Raw genomic sequence first — 10,996 nt, forward strand, 5'->3', positions numbered from 1 at the left:
ATTTTACCCACATAAAGGTGAACCAGACATATATGTTTTTCAAATAAATGGTTCCCTTTTTCAAATAAAAAATTAACTATTTATAGTGCATGGAAATGCCTATTTACTCATTGCAATTTTATTCATCCCTGAAGTATGTGTGGTGAACTTCTATGAACAGATTCAGTGACTTAATACCCTCCAACCTGTACTGCATTATCGCCACTGTGATAAATGGGGAGATTTTGAGGCAATCTAGAAACACAAGATTGCCATTCAAGAGGTGCTATGGAACATCAGAAGCAGCAGAATTGTAGTTCATCTGTAACCTCCTGGCCTGGTATAACCACCGCCCTTCTTCCATCACTATGATTGAAACTGAGGGATCAACCATGGCACATGTGATACATAGAACAAAGCAACCCCATAATGAATGGATCAGAAGTCATTCTCATTCATGCTGTCGCTGTCCAACAGTGAATGGTTCAGAAGAGATTTAACAGGAGGTAGCTGGATATGGAAGTTTTAGGTTATAAAGAAAGGCTGGGACTTCTTTCTCTGCAGTGTAGGAAGTGGAGAGGTGATCTGATAGAAGTTTATAAAATAATGAAAGGTATGGGTACAGTTAATGGTAGTTACCCTTTCCTTTAGGATGGGGGATTTCAACACTGGGGGCACATTTTTAAGGTGAGAGGTGAGAGATTTTAAAAAGATATGAGCGGCAAATTGTTTACACTGGGGATGGTTCATGAGTGGATGAACTTCCAGAGGAAGTGATGGATGCGGGTAGTTTTGGATAAGTACATGAATAAGAAAGGTTTGGTGTATTATGGGTCAAGAGCAGACAGGTGGGACTAGTCTATTTTGGGATTATAGTCAGCAAGGACTAGTTGGACCAAACGTTCTGTGTCCGTGCTGTATAACTCTCTCACCATATGACTCTAAACCTACTGGAAAGAGGGTACTCCGCAAAATCTCCTTCCTCAATAACAGGGCAGCCAGCACATCAAAAGTCAAGGTTGAGGCAACTGCAACAGTCTTCAGCCTGAAACATTGAGTGGATGATCCATCTCAGTCTCCTGAGGATCCCAGCATCACAGATACCATTTTCAGGCAATTATATATACTGCACATAATATTACGAAATGACTAAAGACACAAAGACTAGGGTCTTGGCAAATGCACTGAAGATTTTGATTGCACAATTACCTGAACCACCAGCCAGGCTGATACAATACAGCTACCATATTGGCATTGATCTGACAATGTAAATTTGTCCAGGTGTATCCTGTCTAAATTTGCAGGTCATATCTAACATGAACACCCATGGCCCCTTCCACCTACTCCTATTTCAATACCAGCAAAATGTTAGAATGTGTCATCAACGGTTCCACTAAGTAGCATTTTCTCAGTCATAGCCTGCTTAACTGATGCTCAGTTTGGGTTATGCCAAGATCACTCAGCTCCTGACCTCTTTCCAAGCTTTGTTGAACATGGATGAAAGAACTGAACTCCAGATGCGAGGTAAGAGTCACTGCCTGGCCATCCAAGCAGCATTTGATTAGATTAGATTAGATTAGATTACTTACAATGTGGAAACAGGCCCTTCAGCCCAACAAGCCCACACCGATCCGCCGAAGCGCACCCACCCAGCCCCATTCCACTACATTTACCCCTGCATCTAACACTACAGGCAATTTAGCATGGCCAATTCACCTGACCTGCACATTTTTGGACTGTGGGAGGAAAACGGAGCACCCAGAGAAAACCCACGCAGACACGGGGAGAATGTTCAAACTCCACACAGTCAGTTGCCTGAGGCAGGAACTAAACCCGGGTCTCTGGCGCTGTGAGGCAGCAGTGCTAACCACTGTGCCACCCATGATTGAATATGGCATGAAAGAGCCCTAGTGACACTGGCATCAAATGGCATTAGAGGCATAGTAGACCAGCTATCTGACCCCATCACATTGTATCTGAAATAAGACCGCACCCAGACCTGTGGATGAGGCATCTGCTACTGTTGTACTTGGGGATCTGGGTCATAGTGTCAGAGAATCTCAGACAAAAAGAGCAACTCTTTAATCAGGAGTTGAAAAGTGTGGCACTGAAAAAGCACAGCAGGTCAGGCAGCTTCCGAGGAGCAGGCGAATCGATGTTTCGGGCATAAGCCCTTCATCAGCCCATTCCTGATGAAGGGCTTATGCCCCAAAACATCGATTATCCTGCTCCTCAGAAGCTGGCTGACCTGCTGTGCTTTTCCAGCACCACACTTTTCGATTCTGATCTCCAGCATCTGCAGTCCTCACTTTCTCCAACTCTTTAATGCATTCAAGTGAATGCTGTTTATATTCATTTCATCACCACATTTGATCATACTTCAGAAGTTATCAAAAAGGTTCATTAATCTGAGTTAAGTAAGGTAAGAATGTACCCACATGATTTACCATTACCATTAACCATGAGAGTATTGTAGTATTTTTGGCTAGTGGAAAGGTGCTGACGGCTTCTATTTTTGTGGATCTACCATTGGTGCTGTTACTTTTGCAGTATGTCCCAAGAACTTGATAATGGACTTGGAAAACATACACTTGACATTGAGTATTAAGCCAGTATTCTGTAGCCTATGCAAGAACCTCTGTATTCCATTCTCATGTTGAGCTTTAGTGGACCAGTGGAAGAGAATGTTGTCCATATAGCATTCAATACCTTCCACTCTTTTCAATATATTAGACATTTGTAGGTCAATGGGCTGACAGTTAACATAATAATATTCATAATACATTTTTTTTGGTTGACACTTAGCTACCCTATGGGCAATTAGAGATGGAAAATAAATAGATCCATAGAATCCTGCAGTGTGGAAAGAGGCCATTCTACCCACCAAGTCCACATCGGACATCCAAAGAGCATGCCACCCAGACCCTATCCCAGTAACCCTGCATTTACCAAAGCTAACCCCATTTAGCCTGCACATCCCTGGGCACTATGAGGACACTAACCTTCACACCTAATCAGCTGTTTCACAGAACTTTATGGGAAGCTAGGGAAGAGATTGCTGGACCCCTTACTGTGGTATTTGTATCATCAACAACCAGGGATAAGGTGCCAGAAGATTGGAGATTGGCTCTTGTGCCATTATTTAAGAAAGACTGTCGGAACTACAGACAAGTGAGCCTTATGTCAGTGATGGGTAAGTTGTTGGAGGGAATACTCTAAGATTTACATGCATTTGGAAGGGAAAGGATTTATTAAAGATATTCAACATGGTTTTGTGGCTGGGAAATTGTGTCTCATTAACTTGATTGAGTTTTTTGAAGAGGTGACCAAGAAGATTGATGAAGGCATAACTGTAGACATTTCTATCTGGACGTAAGTAAAGCGTTCGACAAGGTTCTGCATTGGTCGACTGGTTAGTAAGGTTAGATCACATGACATTCAGGGAGAGCTGGCCATTTGGAAACAAATTGACTGCAAGGTACGAGACAGAGGTTGGTGGTGGAGGGTTATTGTTTGGACTGGAAGCCTGCGACCAACAATATGCCACATGGATCAGTGCTGGGTCAAGTGGTTTTTGTAATTTATAGAAGTGATTTGGATATGAATTTCAGAGGCACGGATTGTAAGTTTTGGATGACACCGAACTAGGTGGGACTGTTAGGGATACTCATGACAGAACAGCATAAAATGGCTGACAAAAGCCCCAACAAGTTTTGCAGTACACGATTAACAGAAATTAAAGAGTGTGGGAAAAATGTGTGTTCTCAGCACAGAAAACAATAGCTGTTTGTGAGCTTGGATGTGCAACTTTCTTTGCTCTCCTGAAGATAAGAACATTAAACACCACTTCATTTAAGTTTTTTCTCTAATCAATCAGTTATAATATTTAATTAATTAAGATTCTTCAAGATAATCATTGATATAGTTTCACCACAAATTATAGATTTAACTCACACATCAATCAGTAAACAAAACATTCAAAACAAAGGTGTAAAAACTAATTATGAGTAATGGAGGGGGACCTCCCTATCTCTTATCAAGGACAATGATTAAGAGAGTGGGAATGAAAGGAAATCACAAAAAGGCCTTGTTACAGCCTTGCACAAGATGACAGACACAGATGTCATAAGTGAGAGATAAGGGTCACAAGTGACCACAGAGAGTTCAACTTCTCACTTGCTAAAATCAGATCACAGCAACAAGCAATTAATAATATAGAGTAATGTATTAAAAACCCAATCATATTTGGACAACCCAACACTAATGTACCAATAGTGCATAGAGGGAGGGAGTATATGCTGCCATGTTAAAGTAACAAGAAAATGTATAAAAGAAAGCTTACTTGTTTAAAAATCAGAGCATCATCGACTTTTCTTCCAATCTGAGCTGAAGATTAAAGGGATAATTGAATCCTCACTTTGAGGCCAGATTCAATGTGGTCTTTAACCTCTCCCTGCATTGTAACAGTAATGCTTGAATAAATTACCACGTGCCTGAATTCTGCTTGTCTCTTGAAAATTTGTTACTTACTCCTACAATGATACTGAATGAAATGATAGCTCATCCAAGCTCAACTGTTAGTCTGGTAGGTTGACAGCACAGAGGTAATTATAGGTTGCGAGACATGATAGTGATCTAGAACTGGGTGTGATCAGCAGACATGTTTGAATTTATCACTGAGGAATGCATAATGTTGCTGAAGGACGACAGGTAGACGATGTATACTTGGGAACGAAGAATACATTCCTATGTGGCAGTTACTGACCCTTCTCATCCTTCTCAAACTGCCAGCTGTCTTTGACATAGTTGACCACACCATCCAATTTCCAATGCCTCTGCACCATCATCCATTTCGATGGGACTGCTCTCATCTGCTTGTTTAATAATAACCAGAGAATCACTTGCAATGATTTCTCTTCCAGCTCCTGCACTATTACCTCTGTTATTTCCAAAGTGTCTATTCTTTGTTCCCTCCCATTTCTCATCTGTAAGCTGCCTTTTAGGCAACACCATTCAAAAATGTAGTTGGCACCCAGATCCACCTGACCACAGCCTCCCTTGTCTCCACTGTGGTTAAATTATGAGACTGGTTAGCCAACATCTCGTACTGAATGAGAAGATATTGGAGGAGACATCGCTCTATGTTGACAGGATGGCTTTCCAAAGACTTAGACATAGGAAAATGCTTTATCAGTATCTGCTGTATGTGGGCCAATGAGAAACATCAATCAACACAGCACTAAATTTCAACTGTTCCATGGTAGGTCATTGTGTTGTCACACTGAAGTTTCCAGTTTAATAAGATTTAAGTACAGCAGAGCAGTTAACGCTAACATTGTAATACTTCCAGCATCCGGGATAAGGATCAGTGTAGAGTTTGCTGGATCCAAAACAGAATCTTTAAGACACAGAGTTTGCTGGGCATCAAAGACTAAACTGATAAAAGTTATACCTTCTCCCAAATCTGTAATCTAAACAAAGGAATAGAGTTGTGTTTAATAAAGGTTGCTTCAAAGGAATTCCAATAGGAGCTCGACTAGTTAAAAAATATTTCAGGTAAGTGAAGAGGAAGCATCAGCTCCCCTCTTTTTAAACACATCATGGTCGGTCGTAACAAATAACATAATTTCTCTTTCAGTATGCAGCTGTCACACTTCATGCTAAATGTAATAAACAAGATAAAATTGAAGGAGAACTAGTTCAAGGTTTTCTTGAGTGAAGGCGAATCATCATTACCTACGAATCAGAAAATAAATACAAAAATGTAAAATCATAAGAGTATAAGAAGTATGTCTGGGGAGTATGCTTTTAGCTCCACAAATTGGTGTAGATTGAATGTAAACCTAACTCTAACCTTTACCCTATCACAGGTGTCCCATCCCATAGCATGTCACAGCAAGGTTTTACAAGAAGCCAAGATTGCAAATGATCATTGATCAAAAGAGAGGTTCAAATGCCGATCTCCAATGCCAGAGGGAAAACACTGACAAGATTGGGCTGACTGTGCATGGGCTTCTGAAAGGGAAATCAAGCTTGACAAATTTCCCACAGATGTAAATAATGGTGCTAATAAGGGGGATCTTGTGAACATTGGACTGCCAAAGACTTTTGTTAAGGTTCCACATAGAAGATTAACATGTGAAATTAGAGCACCTGGGACTGAGGGTAGTGTCCTGACATGGATAGAGAACTGGTTGGCAGATAAACAAAGAATAGGAATAATAGTCACTTTATGAGTGACAGGCAGCAACTAGTGGGATATTGCAGGGACCAGTGCTTGTCTCCCCAGTTATCTAATTGGTTTAAATATCCCACGTGCACTGATTCTAACTGGGCTAAAGGTCCCACATGCACTGATTGTAATTGGAATGAAGGTTACATGAGTGTTGATTCTAATTGGGGCAAAGGTCTCAAGTACACTGACACTAATGTGAGTAAGGGACCTCCATGCACTGATTGTCACTGAGATTCCAAATGGGGGTGCAGTGGTACAATTAGGTAGGAAGAAAATAGAAGGGCAGTATGAAATAAAGGATACAATTCCAAGTAGCGGGGCCTCCGTCTTTCTATTGCGAGACTGATTTCCCAGAAACTGATACTGTAAATGGTCTTGTGATCCTTGAAGTTGTTTGGGACCTTGTTTAATGCTGGGATTTTACAGTAAGGGTTTTGTTCTTCTCATTTTAACCTGTAATTTTCAGACTACAAATATTAGTTTGTTTAAATGGCAGACTCATTAAAATTATAGATTGAAACAAATTCTCCGTTGGAGCACAGCGTTAGATCAGTATGGCTTTCTCTATTTATCCGAATAATCAATTATCTGAACGAAATAATGCCTGCCCATCTTGTTCAGATAATCGAGGGTCCTCTGTAGATAATGAAGAGGGAGATGGCACGGAGCAGAGTGACACTCGGCACACAGACACAGAAGATGGCCGCTGAGCCATAAGTTGGCCACTTGACACACAAAATGGCAACCGGACCAGACTATGGAGAGAGAGACAGCAGAGCAAACACATATACTTCCTAGGGCCACCAGAGTGCCAGCACAATGCACTCACAACCTTGTTGGTTAGTTTAAGATGGGTGGGGGAGAGAATACACATGAGTAGTGTATACTGCCCGCTGAAGTGCCTGGGACCAGCCAACACCTTTGATAGAAATGCTAACAGCTTGATACGGACTCAATACAGAGTGATAATAGCCAGGGCTGTAGTAATCATCCTTCTCAGGAAGAACGATTAGCGCCCATTACCACAGTAATGGACTTCTGCACAGAGACTGAAATTGACAATGTCTGCGCTGGAACTGACAAAGCCTGCCTTGTAGAAGTTTTCCTCTTCTCTCTACAAGAATGACTGCACCCAAACTATCAATGATTCTGCAATGTTTACAATAAACAGATTATGTTACAAAGACAATAACCCATCCTATTATGTTACAAAATGTATAAAAGTATCTTGATATGTGCTCCGGGTTGAGAGGGGACTCGCAGCTGATCACTGTGCTGTTGGTGTCTTTCACTCCCTAGAGCTCCGGTATTTCCTTGTACAATAAATTCTGTCATTGAGCCCCGACTCTGACTCCAAGGCTGGTGATTGTCCTCACAACAATTGGCATAGTCGGCAGGATTCTTATTACTGGTGCCCTGGTCAAAGGCCACGATCGGGACGGGGTGGGGGGAGGGAGGCAGGGTAAGAACCAATTTGCACTTGCAAACGGGAAGAGTCAGACCAGGCCAAAGACACAGTTTAAAAGTTATACCGATTATAATGTCTAACTTGCCACAGTACTGAGATAAAAAATTTAAGTGCATGTCTGTGGAGAATAAGTGTTAACTGTATTAGCTGTTGTAAGAACCTGCTGCTGGTGTTGAAATGGCCAGAGGACAAAGTAGTGCTGGTCTCAAAAATCCTGCCCTAACCTGGCAGACCCCACCCCCACCAATGCAATGGTTGGGATTTGAAGTGGGAATTGAGGCGCCAAGGACACTAGGAGATGGGAAGCACAAGTGGCAAAGTCAGATAACATTGGACTCTGTAGGGACAAACAACGCAGAGTCCAGTTAGAGTTTAAGTTAAAAGTTGGGTGCTGTTTGTACTTGTAATTTCCAATCTGGTGAGGGAGAGGAGCTGATCACTCTGACCAAGAGCCAAACCTCAGTGAAGCGCACATGACCAAGATGGGAAGCATGGACCCTGTGAGTAACCATGATACCCTGTCAGTCTGTAGTAGAATGACAGAACTTGAACAGTGGGGGTGGCCAGGAGGGTAAAGAGTCTCCTCAGTAGAGAGCGCACCAGGTTCGAGGTAGGTTTCTGGACCTATCAGGAGGTGTTGGGTCAGGACTGGTGGCCGGCAGGATAGAGGAGTCCCATCAGTAGAGAGCACACCTTGTTAGGAGTCTGCTATGTCTGCACGGACGGTGCTGGGACACTATTATTGGCCAGGGGATAGAGGGGTCCCCACTGATTAGGAACCTTTTACTGTTGGTGGTATCTGGGAGTACACAACCTGCTAGATGCAGATCAAAGTTTCAGGGGGATACTGCAGATTCCCTTGTTGAGAAACACAAGGCAGACAGACAAGGGCTGACAGAGCAAATGAAGAAAAGTGGTTGGGATCCATCCCAGACATTAGCATAACAGAGAGAGTGGATAGATAAACAGCAAATTATGGCATCCCTGAGCAAACTACAGCCTCAGACCACACAGACCAGGTTCTGAGAAGAGTTGGATAGTGTATGGGTAAGGCACCAACTACACATGATACGTATACACCAGCTGGTCCAGGCAGCTTGCTCAGCAGACAAATGGAGGCAGGTCACTGGCAGACCCAATGCCACAGTAGCCCAAGACTTTAGGAGAGGATGGTGGACACATGCCATCGCCCTGACAGCCAAGACAGATGCCCAGCAGGTCCCCTTCGCCAATTTTAAAGAAAATATCCAGAGTGTGTTGGAAAATGCTCCCATGAACTGGAGCAAAATCATGACTACTAAACAGGTTAAATGGGAAGGAGCCTCTGAATATGGGGAACAATTATTTAGGATCTATCAGCAATGCTCAGGTCAAGCAAATCCAGAATCAGAGGGTCTGGGCATTCATCCAAGCTTTTAGAGATGGGCTCTCTAGCACCCCACCAAGCCATCCTGGAAATGAGAGTAATAATGTCCCAGGATTATGATGATCTAGTTGAGTGGGATAACGGGGTCCAGGAGGTAGAAGCTCCTGCAATAAAGGAAAAACCTGACAAAGCAGCCTACTGGAATGGAGGCAAGAGTAGAATAAAAATATTCTGCCATTACTGTGGCTGACAGGGACACTTTGCTAGGGAATGTAGGACCCCATGAGCAGGGAATAATGTAAAATACTGTAGCCACTGCAACAGAATAGGACACACAGAAGCAGTGTGCTGAGAAAAACATGGGACACCCCCAAACACCACCCAGAACACTGCGGAACCACGGGAGTCCCGAGATCAGCAAAGCTGACAACCAGCTGCCCCCATTAATGAGGGTAAGAGAGAAGGGAGAAGTTTTGTACCCGCAGTAATAGGAGGGAGGAAATGTGAAATACTAGTGGACACAAGAGCGGCTGAATCCATCACAAACTTACCCTTACTCCACACAAATAAAATGATTTACTTCACCGGGGTAGGAGGAGATAAAACACCAGCTTACTTAAGCGAAAATACCCTCATAGAAATAAACTCTATATATATATATATATATATCCCCATGAAGTTCTACGTTTGCCAAAATAATGAGGGCACCATAATGGGCAATGACCTCATGAGAGAATATAATGTTCTAATTGATTGTGCGAAAGGGTCAAAAGACCGAGATTGGGAAACTTACACGGTACCTTGAAACTATTAAAGTGGCTGCAGTCACCAATAGAGACTGGAACCTTGAAAAGGGGAGATTCGGAGCTATCTGCACCTCTGTCCCTGGACCCTGGGCAGAAACAAAGTTAGATACAGGTTTAGTTAACATGGACAGGACTAGTGAGACAGGGAATCCTGAAGGAAACCACAAGTACAATTTATTCCCCAATGTGGTCAGTAATAAAGCCTGATGGGAGCTACAGGCTCTCCATTGATTATACAGGATTAAACAAGGTTACACCCAAATTGCAGCCTGTTGTAACGGATCCCTCCACCAGCGTAAATGACTTGGCCACCGAACACAAGATTTTTACTGTTTTAGGCACAGCCAACAGGTTCTGGTCTATCCCGTTACACACCCAAGTCTCAGAATAAATTCATTTTTACAGTAAAGAACAGGGAGTATACGTGGACTCACCTGCTTCAAGGGTTTCACAACAGCCCCATCATTTTCCACATTGCGATGAGCGACATTCTGAAGAGAATAGATTTACCAGAGGGTAGCACTGCCTTCCAAAATGTAGATGATATCCTACATTTGCAAAACCTGACAAAGCAACCTACTGGAATGGAGGCAAGAGTAGAATAAAACTATTCTGCCATAACTGTGAGTCAGGACACCAGGAAGCTTTATGTCTAGTACTACTGGAATTGATAACCGCAGGGTATAAAGTTTGTCCCAAAAAGGCACAAATTGGCAAGACACAAGTCTTATACCTGAGACACCTCATAGCCAAGGCACTCAAAGAAATGCCCAACAATCATAAGAACGCAATCCAACAGATGCCACGACCTGCCACTGTCAGGGGAATCAGAAATGTCATGGGGCTATTCAACTACAGTTGGAGCTTTATACCTGAGTTCGCAAAATTGGCTGAACTGATTCAGAGATTAATTAAAGGAGGCACGCCCACCTTGGAACCTGTAACCTGGGGGCCAGAACCGGAGGAGGCATACAGTCAGCTTAAAGCTCGGCTCATATCAGCCCCTGGGCTAGGGCTGCCAGATCCCAACAAGGATTTTCACATCCACTGTAATAATGAGGGAGGATTTTACTCTGCAGTGGTGACCCAAGACCATGACAGCAGGAGAAGACCTGTAGGGTACTATTCAACTACAGAAGGGC

This window comes from Hemiscyllium ocellatum, chromosome 7 (assembly GCF_020745735.1).
Source record: "Hemiscyllium ocellatum isolate sHemOce1 chromosome 7, sHemOce1.pat.X.cur, whole genome shotgun sequence".
NCBI lineage: Eukaryota > Metazoa > Chordata > Chondrichthyes > Orectolobiformes > Hemiscylliidae > Hemiscyllium > Hemiscyllium ocellatum.